The 24,358-nt window shown below is 33.4% G+C and overlaps 1 protein-coding gene and 1 long non-coding RNA gene across 8 annotated transcripts in view; one reads left to right on the top strand and one right to left on the bottom strand.

Annotated features, from left to right (window-relative positions):
• RAP1GDS1 (Rap1 GTPase-GDP dissociation stimulator 1) overlaps positions 1 to 24,358 on the bottom strand; it is a 291,329-nt gene that overhangs the window by 61,107 nt on the left and 205,864 nt on the right. The window lies entirely within an intron of this gene.
• Positions 1,905 to 21,453, top strand: LOC113924781. Its single transcript, XR_003520798.1, has 4 exons — positions 1,905 to 2,110; positions 9,493 to 9,582; positions 20,868 to 21,195; positions 21,323 to 21,453. It is a non-coding gene; the product is annotated as an uncharacterized LOC113924781 (long non-coding RNA).

The following is a 24,358-nucleotide window of genomic DNA, read 5'->3' as shown; positions in this document are numbered from 1 at the left end:
ATGAGTATTATTACTGTTCACTAAAAATAATTTACAAAAGGTCCCTTATCCTAAACTTTCATATCTCTGAAATATAGGCTGACTTTTAACTCTTCTCATAATAAATAACTCCTAACTTGTGAAGCATCCTGCACTGTCACTTCTAGAAATCTAATTCATTTCTTAATTTTCCATAATTATGAGGTTTCCAAACACTGGGTCAAAGTGCAGCCCACCAACTCTTTAGGCCCTGCTAGATTCTTTAATGATGACGTGTCATATGAAAGAAGTTTCCAGCACAAGTATATTTCTTCACAGTAGGTAAGAGCAGAGCTATAAATCTAAAGAGATACTGCACTTCCATTACCCTTCAGCAGCCAAGAGCAGGAAGCAATAAAACTTGCTTGTCATGGTTATTATGTCTCACAAATGAGAAAAAAATGTTACCAAAAAAAGTTACCAAGGTGATATTCCATTATCAGGTACAAGTTATATAGTAAGGCTGAGGAAAGAACCTAAAATAACCACTGAATACAATCATTGTGACATGTTACAGTGTATTCTAATTTCAGATTTACTTGTATGTTTCTCCAACTAGGCTCTCTCTCTGTTCTAGGCAACAAATGCCCAGTACATAGTAGACACTCAGTATTTACTGAATAAATGGGGCCTTTGCTTAGATTTTGGTGAATTATCATTTACCTAGAGGATGAATGTGAGTGCGTGTGTATGTGTGTGTGTGTTTGTCAAAAGAAACAGATAGAGAATGAGAATGAAAATCATTTACTTGCTTTTGTTTTTAACCACCACAATATGGTTATGGAATAGTTTACCTTTGCTTGTTGTTTGAACTTTATTTGAATGGAATCATGCTGTATTTATTCTTTTGTGCTTATCTTCCTATACTCAGTATTATGTTTGTGAAATTCTGTTTCATGTTCCCACTGTATAATATTCATTGTATGAACACATCTCAATTATTTACCTATTCTTTTGATGAGTGTTACTTGGGTTGTTCCTACGTTTGGGCTATTCTTTACTATACATAGATGGTACTGTTGGTTCACTGAATTTGTGTAACTTCTACTTTCGTCATAAAGACGAACAGGTTGCCAAGGCCAGTGTATACTCCCTCCATCTGCATGTGAGTTCATTGCTTCACCCCTCCGCTACTGCTTGGGTATTATTTGATTTTTAAGGTTTAGGCAATCTGATAGGTAAGGTTGAACCTATTCCAAAATACACAAAAGCAGATCTTTGCTGACAGTCTGCTTTTCTGGACATTCAATAAGGCAATTAATTTGGTATTGAGTGTAGACAGCATTACATGAAAAAACACACACACACAAAAAAACCCCAACAATCCAACCCACAACAGTTCAAAGAGAAAAGGAGAGAAAGAAACAGATAAATGCAGAGAAACACAGACGTTAGAATTTGAAAGAAAAAATGGAAAGACAGCTAAGTAGCTAGTAGAAAGTACCTATCAAGCCTATATAATAATATGAGTAGGTACAATTCTGGAACTTTCTTATATTCATGCTTTATAGAAAAGCCTTATAATAACCTCAGCAAATACATTGTTTTTTTTATATAATTTCTGTCATCATCAGATTTCCAAAAGAGAAGATAGAAAGCTTAACTCTTTGAAAACACTAAGGAGAAAAACTGAGGAGGCAGCATGGTACTGGATGTAAAAGCAGCCTATAATCTGCAAAAGCAAGTTTTACCTAAAAGTAGTTTTTTACAATTTAAAAGTCCATGACTTTCATGCTGCTCCCACTTTTGTGATTTAAACATTTCATATTTCTCAGAAATTCAGTATGAAATACAAATTTAAAAATCTATTTCAAAAATTATGCCTACATGCATAATGGATACTAGTTTCCTCCTACCCTCTAATTATTTGTATAACAACAGGATTTTGGTTCCTTATGCATCCATCTGCTCAAACTTACTTCCTAGCAAAAGTAATAATCCTTTGTGACATCAGGAATGGTTACTGTGGTGATGACTAGGATGCACACCTGAGAAAATGACGACCTGAGAGCAATAAACGGTAGTGGCTGATCATACTAATAAGCTCTCATCTAAATTTTGTTACAAATTACTACTGAGAAACATGAGAAAAGTATGTATGTATGGAGATACTGTTCAATAAATTAGCTTTTATGTAAAGAAATTGTAGCAAATAAAGCAAATGTTCACCTTTAACATTCTGAAGGGACATGGATTTGTGACCACCTCCCTCTCTGTTTTCTATAAAAGCATCCTGCACATAATGATCTGCAAGTGCTAATTAATGATGTTGGCTGATCTTAGGCTGCACACAACACTACAGTAAGTGCTAGAGTGTTTGGTATACTGAAAAGTGGAACAGGGCATAAAAGCCATAAAGGCTTTCTAAGGTTACTGATGGCAAAAATGAAAGCCAAGGCATGGAGAAGATAAATACAAATGACATATTGTAAATGTACTTTAGAGATAATATTATGATAAGTGAATTAAGAAGATAAATGATAAACCTTATTTCTTTTTTCCTTTGTTCAACTTGGACTTTGCTTAAAGAGATCATGATGATTAAATATCAGCATTCTGAACTAAAACTTGGGAAATCTGAATTTTAATTCAACGTTCTCTCATTAAACACACAAAAAAGGTATAGCGAAATACTTTTGCCCTACATTAAGACAACAGCACTGTCTAGTATCAATTAAGAATCTGGTTTTGGAGATTTACTTCGAAAAAGTTCTTTGGTATCTCTCCCCCCAAAAATCTTTTTAGAGTATCCACGAACTTAACAAATATTAAGACTAATCTATACACTACAACAGCTGTCCAAAATGCACGCTAAACATAGAGAGTGGTTGATAGATAAAATCTATTCGACATAAAATTGGTTAAAAGCTTGAAGACGCACAGTACAATAACACAAGTTGCACATCCATATCAAAACTCAGAGTCACTAATCCATTCAATGAGATGCATTTTGAGAGTGAAACATTTCTAAAACTCCTAGAGAATGTGCTCTTAACATTTGAAAACACAGCAAAGAATGAGCAAATTACACAATCTTTTCTTAAACTTTGAAATTATAAGCCTCATAAGCATGGACAAAGTCTTAAACTGTGCTGCAGTATCTTTTCACATGTACCTTTCATATCACCCATGAAGACCCACCCATGGGTCACAACTTTCTAAAGCCGCTCCGTTTCTCAACGTCTGCATTCTTAACAGAAACCACTGAGAAAACAGAAGACATCAAACAACCTTCCTCACTTTTCGACCTTCCTCTCCACTATTAGATCTAGGAGCATATGCATCATTTTCCAAACACTTTTAGTATCCCCTGTTATAATTTAAGTTCCATTATAGCTAAGTAACGGTCAAGAAAAGAAAGTGAGATTTTCAATATAAGGTAAAACTTTTACTCTTCAAGTAAAGAAAGCCGTAGACGTGTCATGAGCTAAGGTCTCCAAGGAGCTGAATGCAAAGAACATCTAATAATGAAATCCTAGGACTAGTGCTGGTTATTGAGAGTGGGAATCTGAATTTCTTTGTTACCTAAAATTTGAAGTGCTAACTTAAGAATTTCAATAATGTGGGTGCCTGGGTGGCTCAGTCATTAAGCATCTGCCTTTGGCTCAGGTCATGATCCCAGGGTCCTGGGATCGAGTCCCACAGGAGGCTCCCTGCTTGGCGGGAGGCCTGCTTCTTCCTCTCCCACTCCCGTTGCTTGTGTTCCTGCTCTCATTATCTCTGTCTCTGTCAAATAAATAAATAAAATCTTAAAAAATTTCAATAAGGTAAGGTAGAAGTTAATATTAGAAAAACTGTAATATCACTGAAGAAATGACTTATAAAGTAACTATAATAAGTTTCCAGGTTGCAAGTTTTGTTAAGTTTGACCGTAAGAAAGCCTCCTAATCTCTGAGCTTCTTTTTTTTTTTTTAAGCTCTGATACTCTCTTATTCATTTCTATTTCAACTTTTATTTCTACTCTGTGTTGTGTACACAGGAAGTACTAGTGTATGCTGTGTTTGGTTTTGTTTTTCAATGTATTAAAAAAAAACCCCTCAAATCTTGCTACTTTAACTTTCCAATCATTAATCATTATAATTCAGGCACTTATTTTTATTTTCCCAAGTAACTATTACTAGAAACTACAAAGACTTATGGTAAATAAATCAAACATTCTTTTTACAAGCTAAGCTGGAAACTGAGACCTGGCTTTTTTCCTGCTGAGTTCTGAAAAATTATACTATTTAGAAATAATTTTTAAAGTGCTCTTAGTAAACACAAAGGTGATTCAGAGTAGATGCTTAAAGTCAAAACAATAACTTAAGTCCTTACTAGTATTAGTTTGCAAAAAGCAATCGCATTACAAAGGTGCCACAATAAAATTTATTTTACTGAAGTTCTGCATTGCTTTTCTTCAGAATCCACTGCTATGCTACTTTTTAAACTCTGAGAACAAATTATTTTATTATGACAGAATCTGAACACATGTAAATATATTCTGAACAAGGATTTCAAAACAAAAGGCAACATAAATTGGACTCTTACATGTAGGGATGCAAATACTACTCTGAGTCTTTTTAGTCAAAACCAAACTATAGAGACTAGATTTTAAACTTCAAAGAGACCATTAGTTCTCAGTGAATGCCAGCCACATGTGTTATGAAATTCAGATGTCTTAGAAAGCTAAATGAACAATTACTGAAAATCCCCAAACTATCCCATTACTGAGCTAAGGAAATGACTGAATTGCCTAATTTTACCAGAACTCTATGAAACAATGCTCCAAATAAGAAGCAAATGGGACAGTTTATAAATATTTTCCTTAAATGTGATTTTTAAAAAGTTAGTTGCTTTTTTTTCAAATTTACCTGAATTGAGAAGGAATCAAATATCAAAATTCTTCCTAGAAAGTTAAAATAAATTCATGACACAAAGATTTATTCATGAGTGTATTCTTAGCTTGCCTTTCAAATTCAGTAGTTTAATATCTTTACCTGTTTGAGATAATGTTACTGATTTGGAGTATGCTTTTGAGATACAGACATTATTCCTGGGTTAAATTGTGTTCCTCCAAAATATAAGCAAGTCCTATCCTCCAGGACCTCAGAATGTGACCTTATTTGGACACAGGGTCACTGCAGATGTGAACAGATAAGATGAGGTCATGCTAGAGTAGGGTGGGTCCTTAATGCAATATGACTAGTATCCTTTTAAGAGGAGAGAGATGCAGAGAGAATGCCATGGGAAAATATAAAAACACAAAGGGAGAAGACAGCATGTAAAGACAGAAGAGAATGGAGTTTACTGCCACAAGCCAGGAACTCCTTGAGGACACCAGAAGCTAGGAAAGCAAAAAAAAAAAATAAGCCTCTTTGCATACAGATTTCAGAGGGAGTACATAGTCTTGCTGACACCCTGATTTTGGACCTCTAGCCTCTACAACTACAATACAATAAATTTCTGTTGCTTTAAGCCATCCAGTTTGTGGTATTTTATTATAGCATTCCTAGGAAACTAATATACTTCTCCACATAAACAATGTGGAATATTCAAGCTTCATACCAAAAAAAAAAAAGTATTTGAAATTTAAGTGAGCCTTTACTATATATTGAGATTTTATACATCTCACAGAAATTATGGCTTTCAGATCACTACCAATATATCTCAAGTATAATTAATATAGGATTTTAGTTAATTAATAGTCGGTATATATGTGCAAACTGTGATATGGGCACAACCAAAGGAAAATTAGTTATTTCCTCATTACTTAATCTACTGTCTTTGAATTTCTTTTCCACTTAGCATCAAAATGTTTAGAAAAGCATTTTTACTCTATGGACTAATAGCAATAGTGATGGAGGCTCTGCATGGTGCTTGTGACCCACAGTCTACTGTTGGAAGAGGAATAGGAATATGGAGGGAATCCCTTTGTGGTACGTGCATACCACATATGGTATATGCATACCACCTTCAGGCATGCACAGATGGCTAAAGGCTGAAGAGAAAGCAAGAACACTAAGCACTGTTACTCTAAGCACAAGGTAAGAGGAGCCCATTACTAAGAGAGCTTGAAGACTACTGCACTGAAATAAAGTTAGCAACAGCAAAGTATGAACCCAGTTCAACTTCTGACTAGATTGTCTGGACCTCCATCCTATACTAACTGCCTGAAATAAAAGGAAGTGTGCTTATTCCCGGGGATTAAATACTGTTAATTTCAATCTCTACTGTTTTTCTATACACAATGTCCAACACCCAATAAAAAATTAACAGATATATTAAAAAAGAGAGGAAAAAATAACCCACTATCAAAAGGTAAACCAACCAGCAGAATGAGACTCATAGGTGACCTGTGTGTTAGAAATATCAGACAGGACTTTAAAAATAACTATGATTAATATATTAAAGGATCTAATGGAAAAGGAAAACAATATTCATGAGAAGAATTGGAATTTTGCTGAGAAATGGAAACTTTAGAGTTAAATGGAGATGCTACAAATGAAAAACACAATATTAAAGGTGAAGAATTATTTCAAGAGGCTGAACAGTAGACTCAATAAAACCAAGAAAGACTCAGTAACTGTAGATCAAGAGAAATTATAAAAACTAAAACACAAGGAGACAAAACGAGTGAGGGAAAAACCCAGAGCACCTAAGAACTGAAAGAAAATAGCAAGCAATCTAATGTAAGTGTAACTGGAATCCCAGAAGGGATAGAGAACAGGGTAGGAGAAATATTTAAAGAGTTAATGGCTAAGAATTTTCTAAAAATAATGAAGGACATCCTGCCGCAAATCTATGAGGCTTATGGAACCCCAAACAAAGCAAACAATAAAAATACACACCAAGCAGCCAAGTTGCTGAAAAATCAAAGAAAAAGAGAATCTCTTGAAGACAGCTGGGGGGGCTGGGGTGGGGAATTATTTTTGTAAGAGCAAAAATAAGAAAAACAGTACAATCTCATCTAAACTATTCAAACTAGGAGACAATGGAATGATATCTATAAAATACTGATATGGTGCTTTAAAATGTTTTTTGTTTTTTTTTTTTAAACCATCAACCCAGAATTTTTTATCCAGTGAAAATATCTTTCAATAGTTAGGGTGAAGTAAAGAATTTTTCAAACAAATAAAAGCTGAGAGAATTCACTGACAGCAAATCTGTTACGCAAAAAAAAAAAATGCTCACAATAGTTTTTCAGGCAAAAGGAGTACAATACTAAATAAAATTTGTACCTACCCAAAAATGAACACTGAAAATGACAAAAATGATAGTAAATATTAAAAAGTTTTCCTCCTATGTTTAAAGATAATTAACTGTCTAAAGTAAAAAGAACAATATATTGTGGGGTTTCTAACCTATGTAAAAATAAAATGTATGACAATAACAGCACAAGGTATAAGAAGAATTAGAAGTATACAGTTGTAAGGTTATTAAACTGTATGTGATGTGACATAATATTTGAAGGTAAACTGTGATAAGTTAAAGATGTATACTGCAAACCACAGGGCAACCACTAAAAAATTAAAAAGAGGTACAGCTAATAAGCCAATAATGGGAATACATGGGAAAAATAAAGATTACCCAATTTTTCCAAAAGAAATCAGAAAAAGATGGAAGGAATAAAGAAGAGTTCAGAAAAATCAGAAGACAACAAGATTTCAAGCCAAGCCAAACTCAACCAAAGTCACTTTAAATACATATGGTCTAAATCTCCCACTTAAAAGGTATAGATAGTCACAGATTGGATAAAAAAGCAAAACCCGACTATGCTATCTACAAATAACGCACCTTGTATATAAGTTTATTCAGAATAAAAATGAAGGAATGGTAGAAGATGTATTATGCAAACACTAATCAAAGGAAATTTGTGTCTATATGGTCAGACATAGTAGACACAGAACAAGCAGTATTACCAGGGATAAAGTAGGACATTATACAATGTTAAGACATAACAATCCTAAATAGACCTTCAATATTTACAAAATAAAAACTGACAGAGCTAGAAAGATTGGCACATTCAATTATAGAATAGGTGCTTATTTAATGTAAACTTAGCCTTTGTGTCAGGCACAGTGAATATAAACAGATTTACGAAGGCCTTGCTTTCACTGAGTTTCTATTTCCATGAGGAAGAAAAGAGTAGTAAACAGAATAAAAGCTTCAATACATTCTTTTACAGGGTTCTATGGAAGCACAGAGAAGATATATGTCTTCTGGAGGAAGAGATGAAGGAAAAAGGAGAAACGTGGTTTACATAAAACTTCACAGATTTAAACATTCATGTCCATGATAAACATAAGTATAGTCACCTATAAATTATGAATACATAGTGAGATTTATACAGTAAAATTAAAGTGCTTTTTCTAGCTCACCTATAATCTAAGCTAACTCTTATTTAATAGAGTAATAGTTCTTTTTTTTCTTTTTAAAGATTTTTGTTTGACAGAGACACAGCGAGAGAGGGAACACAAGCAGGGAGAGTAGGAGGGGGAGAAGCAGGCTTCCCACGGAGCGGGGAGCCCAATGTGGGGCTCGATCCCAGGACCCTGGGATCATGACCTGAGCTGAAGGCAGACGCTTAACAACTGAGCCACCCAGGCACCCCAAGAGAGTAACAGTTCTTAAAATACTAATAACATATATTACATAATCATTTTTGAGGCATCTCAAAACCTGTGACCAAATTAGCATTAATTCTCCTGTCTTTATTTATCAAACTTTTGTGGGGTTACCTATGATTCTTCATAAACTTGAGCTAGGTTTTGGGAATACAAAAATAACTGATTCATAGTCATGGAGAAAAAAGTATGAAGGAAAATATTTAAGCAGTAAACAATTATGTTTTTAGAATATAATGGAAGCACAAATAAAGAAATTAGTTTTATATGAAAGGGTTAGAAAAAGGTTCATGGTCATGTTTTCCAGAATGTCTTTCAAGACATCTATTATGTGTGTAAAAAGAAAGAAAATGTGTACTCTTGTGTTTAGATCCTGATTCCCTTATTAACTCTACTGAGGAAAATTTATGTAAAATAAACTACATAGATTTAAAATGTATAACTGATGAGTTTTGACAGTTCTGTATACCCTAGAAACCACCAATACAACCCAATTCCACAAATCTCTTTGCAAGCCATCTCTCCCTCCACCTCTGGCCCCAGACAACCAATGTTTTCTGTCACTATAGATTATTTTGCACTGTGTGTGTGTGTGTGTGTGTGTGTGTGTGTACACACATTAGATATAAATATGTATATTATATATATAGATTAATGCAGCATGTATTCTTTCAGGTCTAACACTCTTAGCTCAGCTTAATGATTTGGAGATTCATCCATAGTATCAGGTATGCAAGTGGTTTACTCTTTACTGCTAAAGAGTATTCCACCGTATGGATAGATCACTAATTTTTTTTTTAAAGATTTTATTCTGTATCACTATTTTTTTACTACATTTACCTATACTGATAGACATTTGGGTTGTTTCTAGTTTGAGACTACTGTGAATATAGCAGCACTGAATGATGAACTGAATGCTGAGTTGGGTAAATACCCAGGAATGGAACATCTGAATCATATGGTAGGTATTGGTTTATGAGTGTATCACTACTGAACACTATTATTTAAAAGAAGAATGTGATGGGCACCTGGGTGGCTCAGATGGTTAAGCGTCTGCCTTCAGCTCAGGTCATGATCCCAGGGTACTGGGATCGAGTCCTGCATTGGGCTCCCTGCCCCTTGGGAAGCCTGCTTCTCCCTCTGCCTCCCTCTCTCTTTCTCTTTCTCTCTCTGTCTGTCTCTCATGAATAAATAAATAAAATCTTAAAAAAAAAAAAGAATGTGATGTGCCACTGAAAACTTTTGAGAAATTTTCAAATACTGTAAAAACTGAAAATCTTAAAAGACAATTAAGTATTCATGAGCATATAAGAGACACTTTAAGTGCTCATCAAACTGAAGTGAAACTTTAGCTGCTTCATAACTAGTTAAGCATAGGGCTTCTCCTTCTCCAAAATCAATTTGGCCACTACAGAGAAGCATCAGTGCCATTCTACAAAACTGCTTTTAATGTATAACTTTTCCAATTAATTTTATAATAAATAAACATCCAAATCACAAAATGAGAAATGAGGGTTAAAAGAAATAAGGGTTGATAAGAAAAAACTCTAGAAATGATAGAAATTATGTCACAACAATTCAGAAATCTGAAGAAGAAAAATACAATCAGATCTTCATGCAAGAATGATAGCATTGCTCCCGCTCTCAAAAAGTATTAAATATTTTCACCTGGAGGTTTGTCAGTCAGTCAATTTTAACATCAAATTACTTTTTAAAAAATGGCCTGTGATTTTCATTCAGTTATGGCTTCCTGCAATATATACCGATCTGGAAAAAATGACTTGGCATATCTCCATTTCTTTCTTTTCTATAGCACTATATAATACTGACATGCTCTAATAAAGGTTAGGTGATACAAATGACATATATTATATACTTATTAACTCACCTATACTATATTATGTGGAATAAAGAGGAAAAACACAACCATCACCTGGTATTCACTCAAATGACAAACTGTCCAACTGAAAGAAATTGTTTCTGTTCTTTCATCTTCTTATCACTGCTTATTTTAAGGTTTTTCAGGTCACTGAGGAACTTTTTTTGCTGCTTATTTGACATATTACTAAGGTTTTGCTGCGTATAACCTCAATTTATTTCATTTAAAGCACAGTATCAGAAAAAATTTTATGCTAGTGAGCTACTACTAAATGGAAAAGTTCACTTTACAATGCCAATAAATCACATTTAAAAGGGTGTATCAATCAGTAAAAGCTGGACAAAACTGAATTTAAAATATTTGTTAAAAATATGTAAGATGTGTATAAATTCCTTTCTATCATTCTTCATCCCAGGAATGGAAGAATTTATTCAAGACATTAAAGGCAGTATAATTTTAATTTTTACCATCTATATACCTGTATCCAAAGGAATAGTACAAAGCAATAGATATTTATCTGAAAATTTGAAAGGTATACCTATGTTTGTCTAATTGGTTTATCGAGAATAAAACTCTCAGACTGTTATCTGGCTTTCCTTAGTTTTACTAAGAATCCTGATCAAATCACAAGGTCTTTTATTTCCCAGTGAATAAACAGGGAAGTATTTCAGACTCCTCTACATTTATAGAAAAGGACAAAAATAAAGGATCAAATATGATAATAAAGCATGTTTATACACACATAATACTTTTTATATAATGTTTTCAAATTTGGGAAAACTAAAGAGCTTTTCCTTCATCATTTGGTTCTGCTCCATCCTCTTTCAATTAGGTAGTTTATTTTTTGTGATTTATAAGAGATTAAACAAAATGTTGGTTTAGGATTAGCTTTTCACAAAAGTCTCAGAACATATTCCTAAATCTGCAGTTCTAAGAGCTGAACCATTAATATTAAAGCATAAATGTATTTAATGAAGTATGTATTTATGAAAGTGATAACTTCCTCAAATACAGTGCTTAACACAATGAACCATAAATTTGGATTTTAGTTCAGCACTATCCTAAAAAGTCACTTGAATTCTCAGGCCTCAGTTTCCTTATCTGTAAAATTTGGAATGAGTGGATTAGAAGACTTAATTCTAAAAGTCTCCTCTATTTAAAAAATTATTATCTAAAAAATTATGAATTCTAGGTGTCTTTATTCCCTAAGCTTTCCAATTTCTCATGGTCCCTTGAATCTATACCACCTACTGAAGTATAATCTGAATATCTTGCTAAATGCAAGAAATCATTTAAACTTTTTGGGTGTTTATCCCCAAAATGTATACAAATAAAGATCTAGAAATAGCCCACCTGTCATTTCCTCTTGCATATCTCTATTAAGAACTCAGACTTATTACTGCCCCCAGAAAAGCAAAACAGGCAGCAATAACAAAAGTCAGAAAAACATAACAAAAAATCTCTGTTCTTTCCTATATCAGTAAACTGCCCTAACCTCTGTCCAGCTACTCAAGCCCCAAGTCTAGAAATTACTTTGATTTCTCTTACTCTCACTCCTGTAAATACTTCTCGAATTCTGCTGCCCTCCATCAGCGTCGCTACCATAACCCTAACCCAAGTCACTATTATCTCTTGCCTGGACTACTACAAAAGTCTTATAATTGGTCTCTATGCTTCCATTTTAATTCCCAACTTCCATTCTTCTCAACCCACTTTCCATGCAGCTCCAAGAGTGATGTTTTAAAATCTGAATCAGATCCCCTTTCATAAATTCCTATTACCTTAGAATGACCCACAAGGTTCTCTATGATCTATGTCTTGCTTATTTCTTCCATGTTTTTGTAGAATACTCTTTCTGTACACAGCATCTCCTTTATCTTGATCTCTTTTCTATTCTTTAAACATACAAAGTTCTTTCCTCACCCAGGGCTTTGCAATTGCTCTACTTCTAAAGGAATATTCTTCCCCTTCTCTTTAAATAGTTCATTCTCATTTTTCAGACCTCAGTTCAAATAACATCCTCAGAGACAACTTTCTTCACCTTCTGATACTCTCCATTACATCATCTTTATTCCCTAGATATCAATGACCACAATCTGTAAATATCTTCTTTTTGTAGTGTTTATTACTTATTTCCTTCTGTGCAAGCCCCACAAGGATAGGGACTTCTTGCTCTTATTTTCTCCTATAATCCCCATTACTGGCACAGTGTCCTGAATACAGTGGGCTCAAGCAATATTTGTTGATTAAAGTACCTGGTGCATATATATACATGAAAAAATACAAATATACAGAATGAGAATTTCCAGAGATTTACTCATCATCACTATTGGAATAAAAACACTCAAATCATATGACCCATGGTATAAGTACTGAGACTTTGTACAGGAAGGAACATAAATACATATCTTCAATGACATAAAGGCATATTTCTAATTCTAATATTGCTTAGTAGAAATACATTTTTTCCTATGTCAAATAGAAGGCTGATTAAAAGAACGGTTCAACAGGTTAAATCTTTGTTAGTTTATTCAAATATGTTTTAAACATTCAAATGAAAAATGTGAACCCATCAATATCTTTTCTTAAATTTAAAAAGCAACTTATAAATGAACCAGGTGCAGATAAAATGCATGAAAGATTACATATAAAAGTAAAAGCTATAAATATTACATCAGTGAAATTACAAAAATGAGTCATGAAGAAAAAACCACGATTGTTAAATACTCACACATCAAAAAAGAAGCATAAAGCTTGCAATTTTGTGGCATAGTACTATATTCAAGGTTTAAAAATTTTGTCTTTATGCAGGAAAATTTCAAATATATTTATATATTTACATGTATAATGCAGGATCAGGAAGAAAGCACTAGTTCCACAGATGCAGTTTAGAATTAGGTCACAACATGGCATTTGATGGACACAGCTTCGGTGTGCCTGATGATACTTGTATTAATTTCTACAGCTCAACAGATTTCTCACATTAGTCAAAACTGCTTGATAATTCTTTTTTCAAAAGGTCTTTATACAACAGAGCATCCATAAATCACCATATATTTGTTCAAGAAATTGCTGAAATTACTCCCTTTATTTTTATATTTCTATATTATCATTTTACTAGTGAAAGGCTGAGTATCTGGAGATTATAAGCAAATTATAAAATAATTTATTAATAACATGCCCCATGGCTCCGATTCTGAACTCAATTACTTCCATAATATGACTTCTGAACAGCCTTCAAATTATAATGTAAATAATTTATTGTTCCACTTTGTAAGTCCAAACTGCTCAAGATCAAAATTAAATTTTATTCCAATTATTTTACATATAAAAGAGGCTTTTGTATCAAACTATCTCATACTTAAAAGTAATTATGCTAGATTATGGAAATGTATGTGTATGTGTGCACATATGTATTTACAGTTATGATTTAAAATTTAACTTTAACTGATAACAGCATAGTTTCTCAAAAGGTAAAAACATTTATTCCACCCAGCAAGAAGAACTTGAATTATTCACCTTCAAATGGTATTTCTCTTTTATATTCCCTCACAGCCAAAGGAAATATCCACAACATGTAGCAGGGACAACTGATTAAAAACAAAGTTCTCAGTACTTCAGCTCAGTTACAAAGAAGAAAAATAGAAAAATCAGACCACAATTAAGAAGAGCAGAGGATAATATGCGTTAACAGGGTTTCTACAAGCTGACTGAAAATTTTATGTTTAATGTAGCTAAACTTTAACTTCATCTTTAACAGGTGAAATTAGGGTAGTAAAGGTTAAGGGGGGAAAAGATTTAAGCAAAAACAAACAAAAATCTTATTGGAAGATTTTTATAAAGAAGAACTTTATAAATTAGACTTTCCCCACCCTATCTAAGTCTTGTTATTCAGGAAAGGAAAATTCCAAAGGTCATTCAGGCTTTGATTCAGAGACTAGGAGGGAACCTGGTATCCAAGGGACAAAAAAATTAATTTGGCAACCCTATGATAGGACTTCTTATTGAACTCAAGATAAATCATGTAATATTTTTGCCATGTGCAAACTTCCTCACATGCTGTCTCCACCTTCATACCTATAAAACTGGTAAACTACTGGAAAACAATTATTCCATCTCTTTTTAACAAGATAGTCACATTTTTATAACATAGTAGCTGGAAACTAATGAAGTACTGGAAAAAAAGCAGCTATGAACTGTGTTCTTTGCCCTACAATCTTTATTAAGGTAAAAATTTACAGTATCTTAGATTTTTAAATACCATTTTAATAAACAAGAGGGATTTGAATGTGACAAGTATAAAAATGGAAAGATCATAATTCCTCAAAGTGTGAGCCATCTGAAGGGTTACTTAAGTAACCATTTCTTAAACCTAGTACACTACTTTGCAAGAACCAAACTGATAATAAGCAATCTAATCTTACTTCGTATTTTCATTTCATTCTCTCTGCTCTAGTCAGTATTTACTACATCCCACCTGGCCTACTATAATGGCTTCCTCTTCTCTGCCTCACTTCTCTTCCCACTCTGATACAAAATACATGCTTCTATGAAGCTGGAATACCAATTTCAAGTTTTTTCCATGTTTCTTTCCTGTCTACACATCAAAGTACAAAATAACTTTTTAGCCCTACACACATCTTAAGTGCACAACACAAATTAACAAACAGACGCAGAAATCAAGATCTCTAACCACAGTAAACCTCCACTACCATTTGGTTATTTAAACAATTTGATCTTCATGACTATTGATAACATGCCCCAGAGCCCCAGTTCTGAACTTTCCCCCCACACCACAAGTTTCCTACTGTTACCTTGCTGCTGACTTTCATTAACAGACGGGTGTGACTTGCACTTTACTGGGAGGATGGGAGGCCATGCTAGAAAACACTCTTCTGACTGTCCTCTTTACTATCTTAACTCTTTTTTATACCTTCACCTATCTTCTGACAGTTGAAGGCAGAAACGTCCTTTTCTGTTCTAATACCAACCCTGTTTACTTGGGCTCATGACTTCATTTCTTTTTTCATCTACGATCTTTACCAATTCTTCCCTCGAAGAAATTTACTCTGTGCTTGTCCACAGGGTCCTAGCCTAACGAATACGTTCCTGTCTCACTACTCTGTATCACTCTCACAGTACTGCCCTCCCCTCAAACTACTCGTCTCTTCTTTTCTCATTAAACTTCTAGAAAGTTAATACTCTCCCTTCATTTCCTCATTCCTTACCAGAGCCCTTGCAATTTGACTTCCCTCTCCACAAGACTCAACTTAAAGATGTTTTTTAAAACATGAATGTCTCTTTATCCAATCATCAAAATTCAGTATTTTTTTTCTTGGCAGTACTTGACACTGTTTACCACCCAACTCTGGAATCCATGACAATAAACCTACTTTCCTCGAATCTTTCAGTACTTCTTCACAAGCTCCTTCATTTCGTCTACACCCTAAATGTGTCTCTTTTCCTTTTAAACGTTTCTTCTATTCTCATGAGTCAACGATGATCACTCGTTAAGTGCACGAATCCTAAAGCTCTGTCACAGGAATGTGACAAGAGCACTTTAAGTTCAACACACCTCCAAACACATTTCCATGGTTAGTGTTAATCCTGATTCAAATTCTGGACTCATAGGCTCCTTCTTTCTTCTTATCTGATATCTTCTTGGGTTCCATACACACCCTCTTCCTTCCTGTTCCATCATTTGTTCCTCAAGCTTAAAAAGAAAAACTAGCCTTCTTACTGGTTATTCTTCATCTAGTCCACCGCCCAATGTTTTTTAAGCAGGAATGTGCATCAGAATAATTTAGGAAGCTTTTGCAAAATATACATGACACACTGGATTCTAGCCTTGGATATTGATTTACTGGTTCTAGCATATGGCTAAGAAAATGTATTTTGAAAAGGTTCCCCAAGTGTTTCAGATGCATACTTCTTGTTAAGAATGACTGCCTATCTTACAACGTACACTTCTTTCAAATTAACTTTGTCTATGGTATCAATTTGAGCATTTCATTCTTTTGCTGAAATACCTTCAATAGCTCCCCGTTATATAAGCCCTTCCCCAATCTGGGCTCCAGACACATCTCTCCATTATGTTATCTACCTTTTAAAATGCTTTTCTGTACTCCTGAAAAATCCTTTTCCGTCTCTCCACAGGTCCAAATCCTATACAGATTAAATGCTTTCTTCTTCATGGATACCACTAGAAGAGCTCAAACACAAATACGCTCCCTCCTAGACCTATGTTATAGAACCTTTCACAGCATTTGTTAAATAGTGCCTTGTTTTTTTAACATTGACATACATACTTCATTACCTTCATACATTACAACCTCTTTAAATATCAGAGACACACTTGGACAATTAAACAGAAGTGATTATCACCAAAAGCATTTTCCCCCTCACATCATTTGCATTAGTTTTCTAGAACAAGGGTAAATTATAAACTACTTAAAGGCTGATACTGACTTATAAGAAATCTCACCTGAAGTAGAGGCTTGTGCACCAACACAGAAATTCTCATGAGACTAACCTATCACTATAGGTTGCATAGAAGGCGGAAGCTAGTAAAGTTATTACTGTTCATTACCTGTTCTGATCAAAGTCCTGAGAGTATAAATTCCCTCTCCCTAAATCTTATTTTGGGACTGTCAATTTTTTGATTTTTTTTCCCCGAAAGTCAAATTGGAAGGGAGAAAAAACACTAGCGGCAACTATATCTTCCATTTTAATTGCACACACCCGGTTAAAAAAATTATTGTTGTAGGTCATACTTTAAAATTTTGTGTGTGTGTGTTTATGTATGTAAGTGTGTATTTACATATATGTGATATATATATATTTCCCCCACCCCACAAGTGGGGATGAAAGAAGCAAGGTCATTTCCCATAGAAGAGAGAGCATGTATGCCTCCTGGATAAGTGGAGTTTTCTAAACTTTTAATTTTGAAATAGAGACTCAAGGAAATTGCAAAAAAGCAGTACATAAAGCTCCCATGTACCCTACATCCAGCGCACTCTAATGGTCACATTTACACAACTCTAATAGAATATCCCAACCAGGAAACTGACACTGATACAACCTACAGATCTTATTCAGATTTCATCAGTTTTCATCTGCACTTCTCTATGTGTATGGGAATGTACACAGTTCCAAGCAATTTTATCAGATGTATAGATTCATGTAACCACCATCAATATGTGGTATTTTAAAATATTTGCTTTCATGCAAATCAGATTTTTATCAAATTGATAACAGGATTAGAAATAAAAGACAGCATATTTTTTTATCTCAGAAAATAGAACTTGGATATATTATTATACACAACACAGAAACTGAGCAGATACAATGAATACAAAGTAGAACTGCATTTTGGTTAGAAATAAATTAGAAAATAGGGGTGTCTGGGTGGCTCAGTTGTTAAGCGTCTGCCTTCAGCTCAGGTCATGATCCCAGGGTCCTGGGATTGAGCCCCTGCATCGGGCTTCCTGCTCAGCGGGAAGCTTGCTTCTCCCTCTCCCACTCTCCCTGCTTGTGTTCCTGCTCTCGCTATCTCTCTCTGTCAAATAAATAAATAAGATCTTTGAAAAAAATTAAAAAATAAATTAGAAAATATATTCAAGTCAAAACTTCAGATTTTTAAGTTGTATGCTTCAAGTTTACTAAAAAACAACACATTTGGGCTATATTGCCCAATTAAAACAAAGTTACTCAGTATTATTTCTTGGATGCTCTTGAAGATTTGGTACAAGAAACAATCATATGGAGAATATTGGGGCAATTTTTTTACAGCCATTATTGAAGATGCTGCCTCTAACACCAGCCAACATCCTTTGCATATTTTAAGAGGGATGTGTAGACAGTCATCTAGGCAACTAATGATATCCTGATGATAAATCTTTTTTAGTATTTATCTCAACAGTTTTTGTTTGATTGAAGAACTAGACTATTTCTCCTTAGCATAAAATAAAAATTACTTAGCATAACCAGTTTTTTTTTTTTTTTCCATCCTGGCTGCCAAGAAGTTCAAATTGAATTAGTGCTCATTATAGTAAATATATTATCCTTGATTCTTAGATTTATCTTTGCCCATCTTTATAAGGCTTCTGGCCTTTATATCTTTATTTTAAATATCTTGTGTACATTAGTGTATATATTACACTATGTCACAGCACACTTTTAGAAACAATAATGTATGGACTGAATGTGACCCTCCAAAATTCATATGTTAATACCCTAACCCCTGATGTGAAGGTAGTAGGAAGTAATTAGGTCATAGAGGTAGAAGCATCATAATGGGATCTGTGCCTTTATAACAGACAGAAGAGCTTGCTTCCCCTTTCTTTTCTTCTCTCTCTGTCAGGTGAGGATACAATGAGAAGGAAGCTATGAGCAAAGCAGGAAGAATGTCCTCACCAGATATTCAATCTACTGGCACCTTGATCTTGGTTGGATTTCTCAGCTTCCAGAACTATGAGAAACAAATGGTTGTTTAAGCCACCCAGTGTACGATATTTTGTTATAGCAGCCCAAGTGAAGACAAACAATCACATATAATTGCTACATATTTTCTTTGTATACTAGTTCATAATTTATATTATACATCTACAAATATACCTGATTTAATCCACACAAGTCACTTCACCAATGAGGAAACTGAAATTCTAAAGATTAAATGACAACTTAGTGAATGGTAGAACTGGAAATCTCATCAATCTGCAATATTTGCCTTCCGGGGGGGCATAGTAAAATCTCATTTATTTATAATTACATTAATTTTAAAGTACCCTATATTTCTTTTATAAGCAATGCACTATTTGCTTAATTTCTAAAAATGGCCCCAATTACTACTTCTATCATTTTTTTTATTCTGACCAAAAATCACACACTTACTGTGTGCTTGGTCAACAAGTTGTGTTCCTTCGTGCATAATAGACAGAGATGTCTTTAATGGCATGCGATTTTTTTTAGAGCTTTTAACAGTATTACAAAACATCTATTTCTAACTATATATTCAGGATATCTTTTTTTTTTAAAGATTTTATTTGTCAGAGAGAGAGAGAGGAGAGAGCGTGCACACGCATGAGCATTCACAAGAGGGGGAGCGGCAGGTAGAGGAAGAAGCTGGCTCCCCACTTGGCAAGGAGCCTGATGTGGGGGGCTCAATCCCAAGACCCTGGGATCATGACCTGAGCTGAAGGCAGATGCTTAACCAAATGAGCCACCCAGGCGTCCCTAAGATATCTTTATAACATTTTCATGTGATAATAGCTGTAATTACTGTCTCTAAAAATAGCTGTTGCTATTTTATTATTAAAATAGTTTTTTGTTCTTATATACATGATATACTTTGATAATACACCCATTCATATACAACAGATTAACTGTTAAAAGTTGAAGAATCTGATTTTTATACTTACTGGCTGATAATTCTATTTTACTCTAAAACTGAATACTATAGGGGTGCCTGGGTGGCTAGGTTGGTTAAGCATCTGCCTTCGGCTCAGGTCATGATTTCAGGGTCCTGGGATCGAGCCCCATATTGGGCTCCCTGCTCAGCAGAGAGCCTGCTTCTCCCTCTCCCTCTGCTGTTCCCCCTGCTTGCGCTCTGTCAAATAAATAAAATCTTAAAAATAAATAAATAAATAAAACTGAATACTGTAAAAGGAGTGGGGTAAATATATGAACCTGCAAAACCCTTTAATAACATAATTAAATATTTAACCTAATTTATACCATTGAAATAAACATTTATTTTAAATGCCAGACATAAATAGTTCCCTGTTAAATATAACTGCTGCAAATACACATTGCATACTTAGGCAATTTCAAAGCATGTCTGTATTATATTAATACACACTTATCTAACCAACTTATATTACAAAATATTATAGAATTATTGCTAAGTATATTTTAGCATTTGCAAGCAGAACAATGAATTCTTTATTTTTTACATAAAAATAGTTTAGCATAGTTATAATCACTAATATATATACATAGATCCAAGCATATATTTGGTATCCTTTCCAATTACACTTGAAGTCAATGAAATAAATAATATTTATTTCACTTCATAAATACTGGCTTTGGCAAGCCCGATTATCACCTCATTTTGGAATATTTGTTTATTCATCACTGAGCACAAATCCAATTTTCTTTATATCATGTAAGATGGCATATTATATAAGCTCCCTATGTGTGTATGTTTCCAATAACAGTACTAATTATATAATAAGCATTAATTTTATTTTTTGTAAACAGGCATTATTTGCTTAATTTTAATATGTATTAATTTGAATTGTATATTAATCTTTTTCTGGTATATAAAAAGGCACAAATATTTAATTTTGTCTATCATTTTCTTCCAGCCCCTACTAAATAACTTTGAACAAGTATGTCTAATATCAATTATTTCCTGACCTCAAGAAGTAACATCTGCAAACAGAGAAAACTCAGTCTCCAATCACCAATTTATCCTTACAAATTATAAATACAGCATGGGAATTTAATGTGAAGCTCTTTAGTACCATAAGACCATTTAACTACATCAGCAATTTAAAATATGCACAGCTATATAAACAAAACTAATCACTGAAAGAAGGGAATACTACAGAGATGGCCAAATAAGGAGGAAAAAAAGAACTCTTTCTTTTTAATATCACCTTTGAGAGAAATGTATAATGAAACACGCTGAAGGTATGCAATTCTGAAATTTAATACTACTTCTCTTTATTTAAAATTATATTCCCCAACGTATCCCATCACAGCTTTGCTGATTCCTTCTAAATTGAAATACAATTTTTCTCTGATCTTTGATTTAAAGGATGTCAAACTTCTTATAAAAAGAGTTACTTGGCAAAGTTCAAGGCAAAAGAGCTATTTTAAAATGTTGCTTATATCAGAAGTCTGTTTGGATACTTCGAAAGAGAAATCCATAACTGAAGTACCTTTGGTGGCTCTTCGGAAGAAAAGAAAAAAGACCAGACATTTTAAATGAAAAATGTTCTTACCCAGTGATTCTTTCATCTCTATATGCAAGAGAGAGACTGGGATTCAAAAAGTTCATCAGCAACAAAGCCTCACTCTGACCCATTTAGCAGTTATATCAGCCTGCTACCTGAGGTTATGTAAGAGTTTCCTTCCATTTGGAAGAGTTCCTAAAATGGGTACTGTCAAAGCCGGTAAAACTGAAATCTGACCTACTTTTTTCAAAAGATTTCCATGGATTTTATGGCAAGTGTAATTCCTTTTACAATTGGAACTCTCCTCCTTTCAAATAAACTGTGTTAACTGAAATATGCTAGCAACTGCTTTACTTTTTAAGGGTTAAAATATAAATCCATAAAATACATACATATTACTCAAATTTCTATCTCTAATAGTGAATGCCTTCTGGTGCTTTTTGCATACATTGGCTTTCGTATCTATTGTAAGCCCAGTATCATTGTGAATAAACCCACGTTAAAAAATTCTCCATTGGGAGTACATCATAAAATATAAGTAAACTAATTAGTCTGACACGAAAGTTTGATAAAACACAAATGTGAATTTTAAAACATATGTTACTAAAAAGATTCCTTGTATTTATAAAGCTGTCATGTGGAGTTTTCAATCTTTTAAGAATGAAGCATTACATTCTTGAGAGTGAAGAAGGTTAATTAAAATAGAAGCTATTAATACTTTTTAAAAAGAGAAATCTAATTTCTGGGTTCTTTCAAACTCCCAATTGTCAAAAAATATAATGAGAAATGCATTTCAAGTAAATTCAAAAATCAACCACACAGCATTATCATTTACAGATATAAAATATCATTCTTATAATTCAAATAAAAGTGCTATACTTTCCCTACAATTATTCTGAAAAAATCACTGAGAAGTTCACAGAGATTTAATTTCAAATGAAAGGATAAGAAAGTATACAGGCTTATGGAAATTATATGCACAAGACAGCATGGCACAACGAACATATTTTTCACATGACTTACAATAATAAATCATTCCTTCTATTTATTCATTCTTAAGACTACTAACTTCATTTTCCTTAAACAAGGTTTACAAGTATAGAAAATGGCCTGTATTTGCTATGCTTAATTTTCTACTTAACTATAAATTACATTGAATTAAGTGAAAATGAAGTGGTTATAAATATTTATAAATAAATAAAACAAAAAATTTAATTTCATAGCCTAAAGCATATCCACAGACTTTATACTGTATACCTCATAAGAACAGAGCAAATAGATATGATAGACACTCTAATAATGGACTTTAGTTTCATCAAAATGATAATCTTATTAACTACACATTTATTACCCTAACTTCAAGGTTCCTTAGAGAACACAGGAAATAAATTACTCTGTGCCCATAAAAATATGAGACAAGAGATCAGTATGAGTGTTTCTTGTACCGTGCCAAAATTAAGGGAAAGTCCAGGAAAAAAGTACTCAAAACAGTTATTTCCTGTGGTTAAACAATGCATAATTTAAGAATAATTAAACAGAACCAGGATTAAAGAATACTTATGATAGACTTAAGTTCTAGTAATATACACAGAAGGGAAGAATAAACATAGTAATGATCAACGCTCTCCAAATACATGCCATCAATCTTTGACTATAACTCTGCAGAGGCTTTTTTAGTATATATGGTTAAAATTAATCATATAAAATACACCTTAAATGGCTCACTCTGGAAAGCTAATATTATAATAAGCCATGATGTTTAAAAAAATCCTATATAAAAATGCAAAGTTATAAACATAAAGTACCAGAAGTTTCTAAATAAAGCTAATATCCTAGGATAAAAGGCACAGGAATGAAGGAACAGTAGATAAATTTATAACCAGTATTGGGGACTAGAAGCTATAAGCTAAAATTCATATTAAGACATCCACATCCTCAGATATAATATATAATGTTCCAGAAAAAGTAAGGAAAGAAGAATAAATGAGGCTGGCCTTACCATCAATGCTACAAATTATAACTGAGAAGTTGTAGTTTCAGTCTTTTTTCTACTTCTTTCTTTTATCATAAGTATGTTCATGACCTTATTTTCTATCTGGCTTACATGCAAAAATCACTTTTTGAAGCACTGCCTATTATCAAAGAGATACGTCTTTTGTGCATGAAATCAATGGGGAAAATAAACAGTAAGAGTTATCCTAGTTAAATAATAGAACTAAATTCCTAGGAGATTTTAAAGGTAAATGTTAAAGTATGTGTTTCTGGCTCAGAAAATGTAAATCTAAGGAAAATCCAGGATAAGGCTAATTAAACTGAATATACTCAAGATTTTTTTGTATTTTATTTACATAAATGTGGAGAGGAGAAGTAGAAAATTTTGTAATATACCCATACCCAAGTTCTTGCTTTCTCTCTATCTGGCAGAGCAGTGTATTATAGAAGGTCGTGAGGATGACAGTGTGACATTATGACAAATAGGAATGGAGTCAATGCAAATGCAGTGGGCCAATGTGGCTTTTGAGAAGATGATGGTTTTTATGAATGGATATACTGAATTGCAAGTAATTAAAAATTTATTTGGACAGGCTTAGATACTTGAAAAAACTGTGTTCATAAGCATTCTCATTCAGAGACAGAAGTTCAATAAAATCTAACTGAAAAGATATGTATTTTTTCTAAAACTAAAAGCCCCAATTTCTTAGAAACTGACTTACTTTCCTCCAAAAGTATTATTTGTGATAGCAGAGGAAAATAATTCATTTCCTTAACTTCATAGTTAAGAATGCTATGACCCAAATTTCTACTGGTTCTGCTGAGTAAGCAGAGCTAAGTCATATTGGCCCATGTTAGTGCCTTAGTCTAAAAAAGTGCTAACACTAAAAAGTGAAATTGGTCTC

This window comes from Zalophus californianus, chromosome 2, assembly GCF_009762305.2.
Source record: "Zalophus californianus isolate mZalCal1 chromosome 2, mZalCal1.pri.v2, whole genome shotgun sequence".
Taxonomy (NCBI): Eukaryota; Metazoa; Chordata; class Mammalia; order Carnivora; family Otariidae; genus Zalophus; species Zalophus californianus.
Note: the sequence above shows the minus strand (reverse complement) of the source record. Positions and strands in the feature narration are given on the sequence as shown.